Source organism: Lontra canadensis, unplaced genomic scaffold (genome assembly GCF_010015895.1).
Source record: "Lontra canadensis isolate GAN:19392208 unplaced genomic scaffold, GSC_riverotter_1.0 scaffold81, whole genome shotgun sequence".
Lineage (NCBI taxonomy): Eukaryota > Metazoa > Chordata > Mammalia > Carnivora > Mustelidae > Lontra > Lontra canadensis.
The window spans coordinates 1,556,945-1,577,891 of NW_022631075.1; positions in this window are offsets into that span (position 1 = coordinate 1,556,945).

The following is a 20,947-nucleotide window of genomic DNA, read 5'->3' on the forward strand; positions in this document are numbered from 1 at the left end:
AGTGATCGCAAAAGTCTTATTTCCCTAATCTAACATTCCACTGATAACCTTGTTTTCTAAAATGTACATAATTAAGTATGATCTGTTAACAGTGCGTCCATCCACTTAGCAAACTTAACCGAACTTCTCCTTGGTTCCTATTGAAAAAATTGTTCTTGCTTCTATTACAGACCATCCTCCGGACTGTGCAGTAAATGCTGACTTCCGTATTCAGGAATATTTTTCCAAATATTGTTCCCTCTTCCTCCTACATCACTTTTCTCAACTCAGTCGGATATTTCTCATCAGCATAAAGATAATTTTTTTTTGAAGTCTTAAAAGCATTCTCAGGGAAATAACAAAGGGAAGGGAAGAATGCCAGCTAATTAAGGAAGGATAGAGTTTAAAAGCACTATTTGTAACCCCCATTGTAATAATTGATTTAGGTAAAGATTGCCACTGACTGCTAAATCCAAAGGGGAAAGGATTTTTGGGAAAAATTTTTATGGTGTCAACATTTTATGCCAAAGGTAACTTAAAAATTTACACTGCGATTAACTTAATTTTAAAGCAAAAAACATACCATTATAAAGTAGAGGTTTGGTGATCAGTAAGTAATAACATGATCAAACTTCCTGTCACTAATAGTCGTATAAATAGAGATTTTGTGCCTTGATGCTTTGATGTGGCCAAAATGAGTTACACAAAACTACTTTAAATATTTTTGTCCCTAAATATTCCATCTTTAGCTAATCGAGTCTCTAAGACTTACTTAATGTGGCAGAAATGAAGTTGAAAATCAAATAATACTGCAAGGAAGCAGAGAAATCTAGAATGTGAAATATTCTGTAGTACAGTGGGCCTGTACTCTCAAAGAAGTCATTAAAAAAGTGTCATAAAAAATGTTGGACCAAATAGATTAAAAGGGACAGGACATATAAAAGTCAAATGTAATATCTGAAACTTTGTTGGACCGAAGCTATACAAAATTAAAGATACAAAGTATATTTGGAGGGGGACGTTGGTTAGCTGAACTGGTTCCTTCATCACTTAACGAATCCTGAGCGAATTTTCTCATCTTGATTTTTACCGAAAGGTGAAATGCATAGTTTGTAGTTTTGAATCCCAATTGCTAATATGGTTTTCTGTGCCTCCTGATCCTTGGGGGTATATATTCCAGGACCCCCCACTGGATGTCTGAAACTAGTGATAGTACCTAACCCTATATATACTGTTTTTCCCTATATATAAATAACTATAAAAGGTTTAAATTATAAATTAGGTAAAGGGGTGCCTGGTGGCTGAGTCGGTTGGGCGTCAGCCTTCGGCCCAGGTCATGATCCCAGGGTCCTGGGATTGAGCCCCATGTTTGGCCTCCTGCTCAGTGGGGAGTCTGCTTCTCTCTCTCTCTTTCCCTACTTGTGCTCACTTGCGCCCTTTCTCTCTGTCAAATAAATAAATAAATAAACAATCTTAAAAAATTTAGGTATAATAAGAGATGAAGAACAATTAACAACAATGCAATAATTATAAGAATATACTGTAATAAAAGTTATGAGTGTGTTCCCTCTTCAGAATATGTTACTGTAATGTATTCACCCTTCTTGTGATGATGTGAGAGATAAAATGCCTACTTGATTAGGGGAAGTGAGGTGAATGTCATAGTCATTGATATGTAGTTGGGCTGTCTTTGATCTTGTGAGCCTAAGTCAGGAGAATCATCTGATTCCAGACCATTGCTTCCTTTCCCCCCCTTTGTTTCCCTATCTTTAAAATATGGGGAATAAAATGGGAGAATGTGGGGTATAAAATTATGCCTGGAAAATAATTTACAAAATACGGCATTGTAATATTCTCACGTACGCATTGGTAGTATTCTCTAATCAGACAGGGAAGAAAAGGTGTTTCAGGAAATGGGAATGTTGAATATCACTCTTTTTTTAACTTTTTCTCGCCTTACCCCACCCCCTCCTATCCTATTCTTTAGTGATTAGGTAAGAAATCCTTAGCTTTCCATGTGGGTTTAAGTCAGCCAATTGAAGATTGTACATGATATAGGACGAGAGTCCTAATAATGTCCCTGTTCCCTTGGAGATTTCCTTAAGAATAGCTTCCTCTGACCTCTCCATTTTTAATATGTCCCAAGCTTCTCATTTTCCTTGTATGCAGTTAATTGGGTCATAAGTTGTCCACACTTATTGACAATTACTGATCTGTTTTCTTGCAATACGGGTTTGCTTGGGCCTTTGCAAGTGACTGAATTAATTGAGACAACTCATTATCTACGGATGCAGAAAAATATTTCTAATATGTGCTTGCTTTTTTGTTCATAGTTTTTGTCTGATGGAATAGTGTTCAATGTGTATCAGGTCTTTTCAGTTAGCAGTCTGGGGTGGAATGCATTCTCTATGCTAAAAGCTATCTGAAAATAAAGCAGAGCTATTGGAATTTTACCGATTTAATACATTTGTTCTCAGATTGCTCAGTTTATTTTTAGTTTATCTTTTAAAAATTTACTGTATATTTGACACACAATGATACCTTAATTTCGTATGTGCAAGATAGTGATTCTGTAAGTCTCCATGTCATGCTATGCTTCCAGCAAATGTTGCTGCCACCTGTTACCATACAATCCTATTATTATTCCATTGACTGTATTCCCTATGGTATACGTTTTAGCCCCATGATTTGTTAATTTCATAACTGGAGGACTTTATATTCTACTCCCACTCATCCATTCTTTTCACTTTCTCACAACCCCCACCTGCACGTGTACAACCATCAGTTTTGTATTTATGGGTTCAACTCTGGTTTTTGCTTGTTTTGCTCTTTGACTCCCCATAGAATTTTTTTTTTTGGCTATATTTTATTTTTTTAAAATAATGCAGCTTTTTATTTATTATTTTTCCCATTTTTAAAAATTTAAATTCAATTAATTAATTTATAACGTATTATTGGTTTTGAAGGTAGAGGTCATGTTTCATCAGTCTTCTAGAATACACTGTGCTCCTTACGTCATGTGCCCTCCTTAATGTCTATCACCCAGTTACCCCACACCCAGTTACCCCATCCTCCTTAAGTTTAATCACATGATATTTGTCTTTTTCTTTCAGACTTATTTCACTTAGCATTATACACTGTAGGTCCATCCAGGTTGTCACAAATGGCAAGATCAGAGTCTTTCTATTATGCAGAAATAACATTCCCCTGTTTATGTTTACCATAGCTTCTCTATCCTGTCCTCCCAGGATGGATACTTAGGATGTTTCTGTATCTTGGCTATCAATCAGTGCTGCACTGAACATAGAGGTGTATATGTCTTTCAGATTAGTTTTGCTTTCCCGATAGTAGAATTCCTGAATCATATGGTATTTCTATTTTTCATTTTTTGAGGAACCTCATACTGTTCACAGAGGCCACACCAATTTACAGTCCCTTCGGAATGAAAGAGCATTCCTTTTAAGAGAATGGTCTGTTAGTTTAAATTTTTTGCCCAAGTGGACACTCATGCCCTCATTCACACTGGTCATATTCCTCAGAAATGTGGGTCACTTGTTACCACCGTCCACTCAGTAAAAAAGTAAGGCTTTCTCTGTCCAAACTCTCACCGTGAAATGACTCACCAAACACATTTGAGCATTGGTAGTCTTGGATGTTATTATCTATAAAAAGACAACATATTCTAACAAAATGCTGAGCATTGGATGAATAATCCTTAATATGTCGGAATGAATTCACTATGTTTATTTTATAATGTCATGCCCTTGTTTTGATATTTTTGATTTCTTCCTCCTTTTGTAATGAATTTTCTCTTTTAGGTTGATTTAGCTGGGTTCTAATTTTCTACAATGCTTACTTTTTCTTTGTAAACGTTCTTTTATTTGGTATGAATCCATGTTTGTCTCTTTCCAGAATTCATGTATTCAGTATAAACATGAGTATTTTTTTAAAATTTTATTTATTTATTTGACAGAGAGAGGCCATAAGTAGGCAGAGAGGGAGGCAGAGAGAGGGGGGGAAAACAGGCTTCCCACTGAGCAGAAAGTCAGATGCGGGGCTTGATCCCAGGACCCTGGGATCATGACCTGAGCTGAAGGCAGTGGCTTAACCCACTGAGCCACCCAGGTGCCCCTAAATATGAGTATTTTTTGACTCACTTTTAGGATCATTTTCTTTTTACCTGGATTATCTTCTGTAATCTTTTCTTTAGTACATCTGTGTTGATTTTGAATCCTTTTGGGTTGGTTTGTCTAGAAATGTTTAACTTGTCTGTTTGAAGTTGGTTTTCTGGATACATGGGTCTTGGCTAATGCTTACCTCACCTCAGCCCTTTTAAGATACTGTACTATTTTCTAGCTTTTATTATTATTGTTATATTGTCTATGGTCCGTCTCATTTTAAAATTTTGTTGTATGTACAACCTATCTGTTCTTTCTTGCTGCTTTTCAGTTTTTTTTTAATTGTCTTAGTTCTTCTGCAGTTTCACTTTGATAAATTATGGTATATATATACATTTCTTCATCCTGTTTGGAATTAATTTTTCTTTCTATATCTGATGATATATTTATGTAACAGATGTAGAATGTTCACAACTATTGTATCTGAATATTGCTTCTCCCTGATTCTTTTTCCTTTCTTTAATACAATAGATAATATATTCACTATCTCTATTCTATCTTTGATGTTTTTTAACCTTTCATATTTTCTGCCTTTTGTTTTGGCTCCAGTCTGTCAAATTCATTTATTTTCTAGTTTGCTGATTTTCTCTTCACCTATCTCTTTTCTGTTTTTATACTTTTGATAGATTCATTTACAAAACATTAATTATCATCATTTTTAGATAGTCTATTTAGTTCTTTCTGGCCATTTTATTTTATTTTTTAAAGATTTTATTCATTTATTTGAGGGGGGATAGAGAGCACAAATAGGAGGTAGGGGCATAGGGAGAGGGAGAGGCAGACTGCTCCCTGTCCCCCACCCCAAACAATGACCCTTACTCAGCACTGGGATCCCCGGACCCTGAAATCATGACCTGAGCCAAGGGCTGCTATTTAACTGACTACACCACTCATGGGCCCCTATTTCTCATCATTTAAAAAGTCTTTTGTTTTTCCTAATACTCTTGCTCTCCATTTAAAAAGTTAATATTATCTGTTGTGTATCTGATAAACCTGTTTGTAAACTCTGTGATTTTTCATTGTTTGTGCAATTTGTGCAGTTTGTGCATCCTGGCTTTTGATCGTAGTGTATTGCTTTCTTGTGTTTTTATAATTTTTGGTTGTGAGTCTATGTTATATTAAATGGAAGTGTGTTGGGAATTTGCAGACATCTGTGTTCAAGGAGCTTTCCTCCAGAGAGGACTTTCTTTGGCTTTTATCAAACACGTGGGCTTTCTGTTAACCTAGTACAGTTAATGATGTGGGAAACAGAGGCAGAAGAAAAATTATTAATTTCCTTTCCTGCTGACAAGCCCTTGAAACAGGCAGAGTGACTCTCCTCTAGGGACTCTCTACCTTAAGGCTTTGCTAAGGGCTAAGGGTAATCCTAGCCTGTAGGACCCCTACCCCCAAGTAGGTTCCTGTACATCTAGTTTAACAATTCCTTTGAAAACTTCCTTTATTTCTAAACCCTCCAAAATACATGCTGACAATCATTTCCAAGCAGATGGCCCACTGATACACATCTAAAGGGTCTCAGAGAAGGTTTTATTACAGGTAATGAATAACCTTTTTTCCCAACAACAGCTAGCCCCTCAAGGTCCTGGAACCCTTGCCTTCAAAATTCCTTAGAGACTTACACCATCCCTGACCCCCTCCCAACTTACAAGTATATGATGGACCACTTCTCACAACCCCGGGGCAGTGACTCTCCCTTTCTGTGGTCCCTGTCCATGTTTTTTAATAAACCACTATTTTGGATCAAATATGTGTCAAGAATTCTTTCTTGGCCGTCGGCTCTGGACGCTACCCCACTGAGCCTCACAGCCATCTGAGACTTCATCAGTTTACATGAAGTTTTCAATTCATGGATTTTCAGGCAAGAGATAGTCGAAATTCAGACCGTATCTCATTCGGAGATCTTTGTTGTTAGATTCTCAGGGGAGATGCTTTTCTAGCTGTACTGCATCAAGATAGAGATAGCAAGGTGTCCTTACTGTGGGTTTCTCTGGGACGGATTTTTTCCTCTAGTTCAACTTTTTTGCAGGAGTTGTGAGACTTTGCAGTCTTGGCTTTGTTCAGAAATCACTTATCAGGCTGCCTTTGAGCACTTTCATTGTGTTCCCTGATGGCTGCCCTGAATATCCCTCAAACCGGGGTAAGGATCCACAGGAACCTTCTGCTTTCACTGTGCCTGGGACTTTAGTGCTCTCTTCTTACCTCTTTCCTAAGGCCTGTGAGGATTCCTTTTCATTCTTTTCTATTCATGGAAACACAAGTGTTTGTAACCAGCACTTATAGTTGTTTGTCAGAGAGAAGAGTTTTAATGATATAAAATAGCAGTTTTTATAAATTAAAATACAGGCAGATGTGTAATTCTCAGTGTCCTGGGAATCATCCCCCCGCTTTAGGCTCCTGGCTCACTGGTGAGTTTGCTTCTCCCTCTCCCTCTGCTGTCTCTCCCCACCTGCCATGTTTTCTTTATCTCACAGAAATAAATAACATCTTGGAAAAAAATAAAAATAACAGTTCAAAGATAGTGGTAGTTTTTAAATTAATGTTTAAAAATAAAACCAGAAAAACAAAATTAATGTGTTACGTACATGGGTAAAGAGTGAGAAATAAGAATTCTATTACATGAATATATATTATTATATTAATACATATTATAGAGTCTTATTGCACAATGGAAGAAATATTTAAAAATTAAATCATACTGCAAATATTGTCAAATAACATATTTTACATTTTATACTGTGACCATCTTTCCCTGACATTTAATGTTGTTTACAGATGTAATCTTTAATGGTTGTATAAAATGTTTTCAATAATGTATCATAGCTTTTTCTAAGCAGTTCTTTGTTTCTGATATTCAGGTAGTTTCTCTCTCCCTCTTTTTATTTTCTTAGTGTTATAAATAAATACTGGAAGAAACCTCTATATCGTGTGATCTTTTAACAAATAAAAAATAATTTCCTTTGGAAAACTTCTAAAATAATACCGGTAATATATCAGAGAGTTTGCACTTAACGTTTTGATACCTATTGCCAAACTGCCTTCAAGAAAGATGGCTTTGTTTATGTACTTCACACTAGTACATATGACTGTCCATTTTCTCTTGTATTCAAGGACACTAGGAATTTTAATAATACTCCCAAAAGATCTTCAGTTATATGTTAAATGAAAAATTATAAGTTATAAAATTGTTCACTCATATGAGGTCTATTGAGATGAGGTATTTGAAAATCTTTCTTGGTGTTTTGTGTTTGTGTTTTTAAAATTCCTATTTCAGTCCTGGTAAAGGGCTTATTTTCCTTTAGTTCCTGTATGTAAGATTCAAATAGGGATTCTAATTCTAAGCGAAGAGACGAAAGGATTAGTAGTAGCTAGGAAGGTCAATAATCCATAAAGGAGATACCTGAATTTATGTCTTTATTCAATACATATTTATTTGGTAGTTCCTGTTTGGCAGGTACTTTGGTGGGTTTTGAGGATGACCTATTCCCTGCCACCCTCATGCCAAATTAATGAAATAATAATAGAAGATCTGTTAATGATTAGTGTTAAGAAGGAAAATAAGACCAGTTCAAAGATAAATAGTGATGAAATCTATTTCAGTCAAGGCAGTCCATGAAGGTCCTAATGAGGAAGCAATGTTTTATCAGAGGCTTGAATTAATTAAAGGAGTAAGGCATGTGACTGTCTGGAAAAGAAGATGCCACACTCATAAAACAGACGCAAAATTCCACTGCGATTGAAGGATTATTAAAATCAGTTTCTTTTCGTTGTTCACAAACGTCTGGTGGTTTTCCTTCTTAAATTCAGCAATAGCTTTTCTTTCCAGTAAGTTTAGTTTTTAAGACTAAGGGACTAATTAATTGATGGAGATAACAGTCAGCTAAGTGTTTCTTACTGAACTTCCTTGATAATTCAGATTTTAACAAAATACAGAGGGAAATGAGTGTTTCAAGTTACATTTCGTGTAATGGCGATAGTTTCACTTACTTCTTTTTGAATACCACGTAATTACCAGGAAATGGTTTTCTGTAAAAGTGCTGAGTAATCACGAACAGTTTATTGCTTTATAAACTCCCAAGTGATGGAAATTATTTCTTTTAATAAAAAAAAAAAAACGGAAAAATGGAGGATGTATAATGGACTATAAAAAGAGGCTAATAAGAGCTAGTGCGCAATTATAACTTATTCTTGAGAATTGATGGTAATAGTTTCATTTCCAAGAAAATGGGTGACAAGTGGGACTTGTGGCAGAGCAATAACAGAAGCACATTGATTTCAGGGAAGATTTTACAGAAAATAGCATCACTTGACTTAGACATTGTGCGATGGTATGAATTTCACATTGCATGTCCTATGATAACGAATAGCCATATATGTGTAATTGTGGGTTTGAATTTTGGGGTGTTAACTGGTGGTTCTTTTTCCATTCTATTCTGTTTAAAGGATTTCCATTCTCAATATTTGTACTACTCTATTATTCTGTTTCTTCTAGTCCTTGTGTTTGTCACCTGTTCTATTACCTGTATTTCTTTGAAATGTTTTGGCTTTCTCAAATTTTCTCTTCCTGAATTCTTAAACTGCTTTAAACATCAGTAACACATATACTCAGCTCAACTATAGTATTACTTTGTTAAGCCTCGTGAGGTATCATACAAGGATATTTCTTAGAGTTTACTAGTCATTAAATCAATACCTATTGGTATGTATGTTAGGGAGTCATTATTGCAAAATGGAGGAAATGACACATTTTAAAGCCTGTTATTTTGAGTCTGTTCTGCCTGAAGTAGCTTTAATGCATTAGGAGTCATTTCGCTTCAGCTAAAGAGACGAAGTTCAGAAATATTTAGGTAAAAGGGAATTTATTGCTTGATTTACGTGAGAAATCCAATGGCATTATTGGGTTCAGGCATAGTATGATCTAGAATTTCAAATGAGGAAGTCTAGAATCTCTGCTCTTCCTTCTATTCTTTCATTTCCCCATCCCAATTTAGTGACTGTTCCACTATTGGATGACTTCATTTTCCAGATGACATTCTCCTTGTGGTTTTGGTTCTAGCCCTCATTGCTTATAATTTCAGAGTTAGCAGTTTTCGCGAAAAAGAGTTGTGATTGTCAAAATTTTCATATAATTTCCTGTAATTGACTCTCGTTGGGCCAGCTGTCTACCCCTGAACTGTCTCTGAGACTAGACAGCTGGAGTATGTCAGTTAGCCAAGACTTGGTTACCTGCTTGTGCCTGGGACTGAGGCTGGAGTGGTGTCAGTCCCAGAGCTACGTGGTCAGAGAGTGAAAAATAGTAGTCCTCTATAGGCCAGTAGAAGTGCTGTTGTCAAAAGAGAAGTCCAGATCAGGCAGAAACTGCAGATGTCAACTATAATAGATTTCTCTTTCTTTTTTCTTTTCTTTCTTTCTTTTTCTATCAGTATTTTATTTATTTATGGGACAGAGATAGAGCACAAGAAAGTAGAGCCAATAGGCTGAGGGAGAAGAAGAAATAGGCTTCCCACAGTTGAAGGGTGCCTGATGTGGGACTTGGTCCCAGAGCCCACGGATCATGACTCTGGCAGAAAGCAGATGCTCGACTGACTTAGCCACCCAGGTACCCCCAACTATAATAGATTTCTTAACACAAAACTTGGGGCAGGTACTCAAATATTTTATAAATCAGTGTATCTTTGGAAACTCAGTTTTTAAGGAATATTTTAAAAAGTATCTGTTGTAATCTATTACCGTCATGCTTCCTTCCTAATGTTGTAAAGATTAAATGGTATGATATCTAAAATGCTAAGTGCAGGGGCGCCTGGATGGCTTGGTCCTTAAGTGGCTGCCTTAGGCTTATTTTATGATCCCAGGATCCTGGGATTGAGCCCCACATCTGCTCCCTCTCCTGCTCCCCCTCCTTGTGTTCCCTCTTTCTCTCTGTCAAAGAAATAAAATCTTAAAAAAAAAAATGTTAAGCACTGTCCTTTACATATTATTCTTGGTATTATGTGATTTTAACCTCACCTGGATTTTGAAGAATGGCTATAAGCCAATTATCAAGCCCTGATCACTAATTGCTTTTAAATTTAAAATCTTACATAAAAATAATGTAATTTTTAAAAGTAGTTTTTTATTCCTCTGGTGATTGACACCTACTCAAATAGACCAACCTCCTTTATTCATGGATGCAGGTTACAATTTTAAATTCAGCGATTCTTTATGGAAGTCCTTATGTTTCAGAGGCATAACTGTATATTCTTTTTCATTTATTTCATTTCTGGCAAATACTTATTAAGGAAAAGCAAATTGCGTATAGACTGGTACCAGGAGATTCAGCATATGTCCTTAGTCCTGTATTTCACATTAGGGATCTTGCGGTAAATGTTCAAATACCTAGTCAAATATGTCTGTGTTGAAACCGCTGTGTCAGTGGCCATTCCTAAGCATTTTACTTCAAAGCATCTCTTTGGAATGAAAGTGGCTGTCCTTATGCGTGTGATCTAAGTTTGGTTTCTTTTACCCTTTGGATTGATTATAATATAGAATATGTGCTGTCTTCAATGTATTCCATTTATGTGTACATCATCTGTTTCCTCTGTAGTTACTAAGCGAAAATGCTACTCTTGATCTGTTTTCAGTAAGGTATGACCTTATAGTTGTAACTGCAGTTTTTAGGATGGATTGTTTCAATATATTTTCATAGTCTCTTACAACGTATTCCTTTTAATCAAGGAAACCTATTTTTCAGGTGGAACGCTGGAGTTAAAATGTTGTTTGTTGTCATGTAAGAAATTCAGTAGTAATATGCTCAGCTAAGATTTGCTTGTATATATGAATTCAATTCCTCTGTTCTGCAACCAGCTAAACTAAGCATAGACTCTCAATGGTCTAGATTCTTTTGTGTATCCTTTTGCTCTCATAGTGAAAATGAATTTGTTCTATAAGGAAAGGCAAAAATGAAGTTTAATTTATGTGCGTATGGGACTGTGTGTTGTAGTTGGCTCAACTAAAAACAGTATGCTACTTTTCCTCATGGCAGTTAGCACATTCCGGTATTTTCCGCATTTTGATTAATTGTAAGTATCTTTTATCCTCAGTACAATGCCAGTTTCCTGAGATCGCATAGTTTTGTTGGAGAAATTTACAGCTGGTTACTCAACCCCTAAAGCAGTGACTGACATGTAAGAGGTTCTCATGGAATGTTTTGTGCATGAATTCTAACTGACCTTCATGTTCTACTACTCAGGTTAGGCATAATATATCCACTGAGCAATGTCTTGTAGGGGTGCATTGGGCTACATCTTGGGATATTATTCCATGGCACAGATAAAAATAATAGATGTTATCTTCAATGTGATTATAGGTGAAGGCACCATGTTGAAATTGTGTTTTTATAATCCTAACATAGCCCGTTAAGTAACATTTATGCTATTGTGCTGTTACCATTCACCTCATCTCCTTGAACTGTCACCTTTTCACGTAATGAGGACTATCTTTTCCATATTTATTATTTCAAAATCTTACAGTGAAGTTTTACAGGATATATGTAATATGTGATCACATCATCATTTTGCAAGCCAACAGAAAGTGTGCTTAGGTATTCTAGGATTTTAGAGTCTGTGCAGTTTCTTGTTCAAATTTTAATGCAATACGTGCCAATAACTATAGCTCATATAAATAAAAGGTTTTTGGAACCTTTAATATGGGGTGCCTGGATGGCGCAGTCAGTTAAGGGTCTGGTTTAAGGTTTTTGCTCACGTCCTGATTTCGGTTCCTGAGATCGAGCCCTCCTTCCGGGTCTGCTTAAGACTCTCTCTACCTTCCCTCCCCCAGCTTGAACTCTCTCTCTTTCTCTCTCTCTCTCTCAAATAAATGAATCTTCAAAAAAAAATAAGGCCTACTGAGACTAGAAATTTGGGGAACTATTGCTGTATAATGTATAATATCTCTAATTTCCCATTTCCCTCTCTCCCTCTACTCCTTACTTTTATTGTAATCGTAAACATTTTCTGTAACTACCTTAACTTCTATAGTCTTTGTTCCCTGTGTACATATTTTTGTTTTGTTTGGAATGCCCTTTCTTGAAGATCATCAAATCATTCTGGAAATGTCAGTTCAAACATTATCTCCCTTACAGAGCTCTTCAAGAAAGCTCTGACAGATAACAGGTTTCCTGTCTATTTTGAACAAAGCTGGATTCATCACACTTCCTGATTTCAAATTATATTTCGAATCTGTAGTTATTGATATAGTGTGGTAATGGCAAAAGAATTTAAACTTAGTATAGCTGAAGAGAATTGAGAGCAAAAAAATAAACTCATATATTAAGAAGTTAAATAATAATTGACAAGGGAACACAGAATACTCACTGGGGAAAGGATAATTTCCCTAGTAATTGCTTTTGGGGAAATGGCATATTCACTTGCAAAATAGTTAAAGTAGACTGTTGTCTTATACTACTTACAAAAATTAATTTGAAATATATTAAAGACTCATGTGTACATCCTGAAACCATAAAAATCCTAGAAGAAGATATGGGAGAAAAGTTCTTGACTTTGGTCTTGGGAACAGTTTTTTAAATATGACACTAATAAATAAGGAACAATATAAAAATAAACAACAGGGATTGCATCAAAGTAAAACAATTCAGTACAAAAAAAATAAACAATAAATAAAAGTTTAGAATATAAATATATTTGCAAACCATACATTTGTTAAGTGCTTAATATGCATTATAGGTAAGGAACTTCTATAATTCAACAAGAAAAAAAGTCCCTAGAAGTAATCCCATCAAATGAAGGACACAAAAATTAAATAGAGATTATTTCTGCAGATGATGGTAAAATGTTCAGTAGGTAAATAAAGAACATCAGTTATCATTTGGAAAATGCAAGTCAAAACCCCAGTGAGATATCACCTCATACCTCTTACAATTGCTAATGTCAAAAAGACAAGCAATAATAATTATTGTTGAAGGCGTGGAGAAAAGGGAACTCTCTTCCACTATAGTTGGGACTATAAATTTCTATAGTCACTATGGAAAACAGTATAGAGGTTCCTCCAAAAATAAAGTCAGTTATCCCACTACTGGTTATATATTTGAATATATGAAATCTTTATCTTGAATAGAAAATTACACTATATTCATTGTGGCATTATTCATATTAACCAATACACAGAATCCCTATATGTGTCCTTCTGTAAAATCATAGGTAAGGAACATGTGAGATACACACACACACACACACTCTCTACCCGCTCCCACAGATAAAACGAAATAACTTTCACTTACAAACAGAAAATCATCTTATGTTCCACATCTGTAGACGTTCATTGTATAATTCTTAGGGAAATAAGTCAGAGAAAGGAAGAGAAATGATGTATAGTCCCACTTATATGTGACATCTAAAAACAGCAAACCCATTGAAATATTGAGTAGAATGATGTATGCCATGGTGTGTAGACTGGTAGTGGTGTGTGTGTGTGCAGAGATTTTGGTTAAAGTCTACAGACTTGCAATCACAATATGAGTAAGTTCTCAGTGTCTAATATACAGCAGGGTGACTATAGTTATAATATATACTCCATACTTGAAAGTTACCGAGAGGGTAGATCATACATGTTCTGACCACAATCAGACTATATTATTCCACTTGGATGTTTTGTAGAAATATAAACTGGTCAGACTCAAAGTGGGTTGGAATTTGTGAACGATGGTTGGGGGTGGGAAATGGGAGAGGTTGGTAAAAGGGTAAAAAATTTTCATCATCAAATCAGGAACTTTTGAAGATCTCATCTATGGCATTGTGATTATCATTTATAATACTGTATTGCATACCTGATATTTGCTAAGAGAGGTATTAAGCATTCTCAAGCAAAAAACAAAAAAGAATAACTATGTGATACGATGGTCGAGTTAATCCACTTGGTGGTGGTGGGCATTCTTTCACAATGTATACATATGTCAAATCATCACATTGTACACTTTATATATATTACAATTTTATTTGTAAGCTAAACCTCACTGAAAGTGGAAAAAATACTTAAAGTAAAATATTTATATTTGTACACAGGTGGCCATCATTGTTGTAATTGAAAGATGACTCACCTGGGAATTAAAAACTGTGTTTGAGGCCTAGTATGACAGTGGGCTACTTTGTGATCCTAGGTGAAATGCCTTAATTCTCTGGTCTTCTGCTTTCTCGATTATAAAATGGGATAGCAAAGACAATTTCTGGGGAAGTATGTGAAAGTACCTAGTAACTGAAGCCAAATGAATTTTAAAATTATTTTAACCATTGAGGGATTGTTGTGGTCAATTGAAATGCCATGGAGACGCCCAATGCATATGAAAATTTAGGCGGTTATGATTTGCTTAATGTGAAAGTAGGTCAGGTGATGTTCTGCACACTCACCCCATCCCCCATATTGGACAACATTTTGGTTTTGTTTTTGTTTTTGTTTTTGTTTTTTAAGATAACATGTTTAACTCAGATGGACTTAGTTTGAAAACCTCTGCAATCTGCGAATGTATCCTGTGATGATTGTCACCCCTCTGTGTATATGTCCCATGCATGTGCATTTATTGCGGGGTACTACGTATTTATGAAGGTAACTCTGCTGTTCATTTACAAGCACAAAGCCCACTGATGTCTGTAGAGCAAAGTCTTTGAATTTATTCTTTTTTTATGATTGTCAGCCCGGTCCATTGTAAGGGCCAGCTGCTGTCCAAGCGTAGGGACAGACATGGGCGCATCCTTCAAATACTCAGCAGGTACAGTGATATCATGTATATATTTCATTGTTGCTAAAATCCAGCAATTGATTATCCATTCCTATCTGACTCTTTGTTTGATGCTTTGCAAATGGTTGCAGAATTATATTTATTTTTTTTTAAAGATTTTATTTATTTATTTGGCAGAGCTTGCAAGTAGGCAGAGAGACAGGCAGAGAGAGAGAGGAGGAAGTAGGCTCCCTGCTGAGCAGAGAGCCAGATGTGGGACTTGATCCCAGGACCCTGAGATCGTGACCTGAGCTGAATGCAGAGGCATTAACCCACTGAGCCACCCAGGCGCCCCAGCAGAATTCTATTTCAATTGATACTGTTGTGGTAAATCTCTCATTGAAATTTCACTCTCTATAATGTTTTGCTACTCTTTACCTTGCCAAACTGAAATGGATTTTTCATCGTTCTATTAAAATGGCTGTGACCCTTTCTCTGACTATAAATCCATTAACGTTGAAGTTGACAAACCCTGAAGATATCTGCATCTGTCTTTCCATTTATACTACTAATTTGTTTATAAACATGTAGTATATGTACAGTGGTTCATTAGCTGGGTATTGGAACTGCTTTACCAGGATTCAATCCCGGTCCTGCCACTTCACTATCTCAATGGCTTTTGGCAAAGGAGTTTTCTCATCTGCATCTCCATTTCATCATCTGGATTAAGATTTATTATGATAATAATGAATGCGTACTGAGCTTTCTTACATGTCATTTATATCCTATGAAAGGAAAATTGTACCTACCTTTTCAGGTTGTGGTTAGGATCAAATGAGATCAATCTACTGTTGTGAGTAGAATAATATCTGAGCAGAAGTGCTAAGTAAATGTTAGGAATGATTATTTTTATCAATTCAAGGATTGTTGATTGTGCATTGACTATGTTGTCAACATTGTGCTATTCTTCTTTGGGAATCCATGCTTTAGAAATACTGTTCACAGTCTTACCGGAATCTATCTCAGTGAGACCTACCTTTTCCACCCCATTTATGATCATAAGTAATCTGCTCTTCACTCTCTTAATTCCCTTTACCTGTATTTTATTTTTCCATGTTAGTATTAGCTCTTTCTAATATACTGCATCATTTATCTGTATTCAGTTTTATTTTTATGGTCTATCTCTCTCAACCGCAGTGAAATCTCCACTTTGCATGGATTTGGGTTTTTTTTTTTTTAATGCTATTATTGCCAACATCTAGAACAGCACCCAAATCTTAGGAGCTAATCAATGCATGTTAAATAAATGAGTGCGTCTTTAGAAATTCCTCAAAATAAGCTAAAGTTTAACAGGGTATTGTATTTGGTATGCACACAACAAATAGCATTTTTCTTTCTTTTAAAATTATACTCTTTCATTTCTTTGTAAGTGTCAGTCCACATTACCAATTGATAATAACGTGTTGACCAGTGTCATTATCACGGAGGGTATGTGGTAAGTTGAGACCTCCAGAGGAAGATAAATAAACTTTGAGAGTTCTTTTTCTGACTTTCATATCTTTTTGACTGTATTCTATGATCATTTCTTTTCTGTTAATGCTCCAGTTTCCTTCTATTTCTCTTGGACCTGGTTTAATCCTGGGGGCACTAGTCTTTGGAGGTGGTCATTTTGTGCCCCTTGCTGACAGAGCAGTGAGCCAAAAATAGAAGCAGAGAAAGTGAAAGTCTGTTTTTCATCGCGTCAATTTTTTCTGAGAGCCTGCCTTGCCCCTTTGTTAGTGTTTGGGATGAGGAAGTGAACCCACAATTTCATTTACATTTCTAATTTCTGTCTATGAATAACAAGGATATTAAAAGCTCTCTGGCAAATAATAGGACATAAATTTGGCCTTGGGTTATTCTTGGTGAAAAAGCCTCCTATGCTCAAAGGACTGTTCTAAAATAATATTTTTCCTTTTGATATAATGTAGGAGGATTTTTGTCGTTTCTGGAGGGTCTCTGTGGTTTTGTGCCAAATGAAATCCTCAGGGCTGTCAAAATGCCAAGGTCGGCCCTAAAAATACCTCCCTCTCAGTGGAGTGCTTAGTCTCGGGGTTGGAAGGGATAACTGAGATTATTGATTCACCTCTTAGGGAAGTTTGCAAAGTATTGTTCAGTCATGTTTTGTTTGTCCTCCTCTTGACCCTTTAAAATGTTAAGGAAATGCATTATTTGGCAGGCCCAAAGCATGAGTAGTAATTTACTCACTTATACCCCATGTGTGAGGTCATTGTCGTACTAGGGTGGGTAAGCATCATCTCAGATTGTCTTCGGTCTTCAATCTAATGAACAGCAGGGACCAGTTTGACAAGTACCTCTTGGCATAGTGGGGTAGAATATATTCTGGCATAATTCTCATTGTGTTCTACAGCAGTAAACCCTGATCATAATACCTAGTAGGCTAGAGATCTAGAGGGCTTAGACATGTCCATTATGTCCTATCTGCTGTCATGCTGCTTCAGGTCATGACGCTGCTGTAACTGTGCGCTGACAAGAAGTATTAGCCGGAGATCTGTTGGCAGTGGGATTTTTGCTGTGTCCCTGTTTATTGAGATACGTAAATTAAAGATGTTCTTGCTTTGAAATCATTGCAAATTTCATTGCTTGCTCTGCTAATTAATTATCTCAGGAATTTCACATTCTTCTTATTTGAATTAAACACTTAGCCTCTTTGGAAGAGCCTGTCATAACATTTATGCTGATTTCCCCGGGAGTAACACAGTGTTTTGTTTATTTATCAAATTTAAGTTTGGAGTCCCATGTTTTTTCAGCCAACTGTTCCAGGTATCAATTATGTAAATGTTCTGGATGTGAAATTGGTATTTTATATATTGGACTTTTCTAATCTTGCTCAGAATGACGGTACAGAGAGGAAAAGTTGCCTATGTTGTGAGCATTTAGAGAATTTAGGGATAAAAGCAAAAGGGATGAATAAATAAGTAGTAGTATTATTTGAAAAAATATACAATTATTATATATAATATTATCTTCTTTGATGAGTTTATTTTGTGATTTCCAGTCAGTGTGATAGATTTCTCCTAGTATGGTAACTGTTGTCTAAGATGTCATGCTGCTGCTTTTGGTCCTCTATACTGTGATGTTAGGAGTCCTATAAAATGTGGACAGGTTCTTTGTCCTTGAATAGACTGCAAGAGAAATATATAATGAAATTGTAAGCAGTGATGGAACTGAGAAGGATTATAGAAACAATAAACAAAGAAGAAGAATTTCTTAATATAGTAGTTGATACCTGAAGTGCTTATTGAATACATAAATGAGATAATATGGTTAAATCAAGCAGTTCCTGAGTTCCTTATAGTAATTGTCACCATGAAGATGGTATATCATTTAAGAGGAGAGAACACATGAGGTTTTTTTTTTTTTTTCTTTTGTTTTTTGTTTTTTTACTGTGGATGGAGAAACAAACTCATTTTGGGCCTTATCATCAAACATAAACCAGACAAGGACTAATGCAAATTGAACCATCTGGCTAATTCAAGGCCTATAGAAGTCATTCTTAATATTTGGGACCATTCTGAGATTATATGTACATATCTATACAGTTTGGGCCTTAGTAGCTCAATGTTTTGGCTTATGATTTTTATTTACTTTTTATTTTTTAATTTTTTAAAAAGCCTTTTATTTATTTAATTGACAGACAGATCACAAGTAGGCAGAGAGGCAGGCAGAGAGCGAGGAGGGAGGAAGCAGGCTCCCTGCTGAGCAGAGGGTCCAATGTAGGGCTGGATCCTGGGACCCTGGGATCATGACCTGAGCCGAAGACAGAGGCTTTAACCCACTTAGCCACCCAGGTGCCCCATGGCTTATAATTTTATAATAGCGTTTGCTAAATCTCTCTTAGATGTGACATAGGGAAATGACATGGTTTTTTCCATTCCTGGGAGGAGTATCCCATACTCTTTCTCCTCAGTCCCAACCAGTTGCTAAGTATATGAATATATATAGGCAGACACTAAACTGACTCAGCCACTCAGGTGCCCTACCTCCTCCTAAACAGTTGAATGATTTTGGACACCTGGGTGGCTCAGCTGGTTAAAAGCCCACCTTTGGCTCAGTTTATGATCCCGGGGTCCTGGGGTGGAGCCAGGCCTCAGGCTCCCTGCTCAGCCTGGAGTCTGCTTCTCCCTCCTTCTCCCCCATGTTCTTGTTCTCTCTCATTCTCTGTCTCAAGTAAATAAATTAAATCTTAAAAAAACTTAATGAGTTTATATTATTTCTATTCTAATCCCCACCTCCCATTGCCCATATGTCAACTACTTGATATTTTAGCTTCACTTTATTTTTAACTCTATTTGGTCACTAATATGTGTACTCCTTGTTTGTAGTGGATTGTATTTACATCCACTCCTCTTTGGCATTCTCATCTTTGTTTACTATTGCCTTGTGTTGTGTACTCATTCTTTCTGCATCATATTTGCTTTCTTACTGAATTGTATTCTTTTGTATTTGTTCCAAGAAGGGTCCACAAGTAGCAAAATTAGTGTCTCTAAGTTCCTTTAATGTCTAGGTCTCCAATTATATTCATTCCTCTCGCTCGGTCATCTCCGTTCACTTCGAATATATTGTTCAATTTTGGAAAATCCATAACCATTATCTTTTCAACTATTTCTTTTACATTTTTTTTAAATAATTCACCGTATTTTCATTTCTATGTGTTTGTTTTATTTTGGATATTTTCTGTCATCAACCTTTCAGATTATAAATTATTTCCCAGCCTCTGTATCATTTGTTGTTCAACCTGTTCATGACATTTTCATTTGAAGTGGCTTTTTATTATTTGTAGAATTCTCCATGGTCATTTTTCAAAATGATTGGTTTATTGCTAATATTCTGGTTTCCATTCTTTCTATAATTACTTTAAACATAGATCATTTTTGGTTTATCTCAGATTGTTTTGTTTGAAATTCTTAGAGGAACCGATCCTTTATTTCTGTGCTTTTACTGATAACGTCTTTCCTAATATTTTCTTCACATGGTTTCTCATTGTTTTATTCAGCGCTGATGTTTCATTTTCTTTGTTTGGAATGGGATGCATTGAGGTTCCCTGTGTCCTTAGTCATAGCAGTGTTGTTATCAGAGAAGTTTTACATTTGTTTGGGCCCAGAACCCTAGCAGGTTCTCCATTTATTAAATTAAAAATTATTTTTTATTTTTATTTATTAAGTAGGTTCCATGCTCAGTATGGGACCCAGTGTGGGATTTGAGCTCATCGACCCTGAGATCAAGATCTGAGCTGAGATCAAGAGTCAGATGTTTAGGGGCACCTGGGTGGCTCAGTGGGTTAAAGCCTCTGCCTTCGGCTCAGGTCATGATGGCAGGGTCCTGGGATCGAGCCCCTCGTCCTGCTCTCTGCTCAGCCAGGAGCCTGCTTCCTCCTCTCTCTCTGTCTGCCTCTCTGTCTACTTGTGATCTCTATCTAGCAAATGAATAAATAAAATATCTAAAAAAAAAAGAAAGAACTCTGTTTAAAAAAAAAAAAAAAGAGTCAGATGTTTAACCCACTGAGCCATATAGGAGCCCTAGTTTCTCCATTTGTAAACCCAATTCATGTCAGGGCACCTGGCTGGCTTAGTAGGTACTGCATGCAAGTTTTGAGCTTGGGGTCATGAGTTCAAGCCCCACGCTGGGTGTAGACATTACTTAAAAATTAAAAAAAAAAATTAGACACAATTTATGTTAATTTCTTGCTCCTTGTTACCCCAATTACTTGTGTATTTAAAATTTAGATTCAACACTTGTGTAGTACATACATGGGGAGTTTGATTTTTTAATCAGATACTTTGTCCCCACCTTGAATCCAAATCCATCAAAATTTGAGTTTGCCTCCCCATAGCAATGACTGGAGCTTTTGGAATTTGACTTTACTCCGAGCATGGTGATACAATGTTCTCATCTTGCCACTGTCCTTTGGTGATGTTTTATCCCTCACCCTGTACGAATTACAGCCCTAGATCCTTGGAACTTTTAACTGTTTTTCAGCTTACTGGGCTATGAAAGCTTCCATTTAGGATTTAATTTCTGCTTTTCT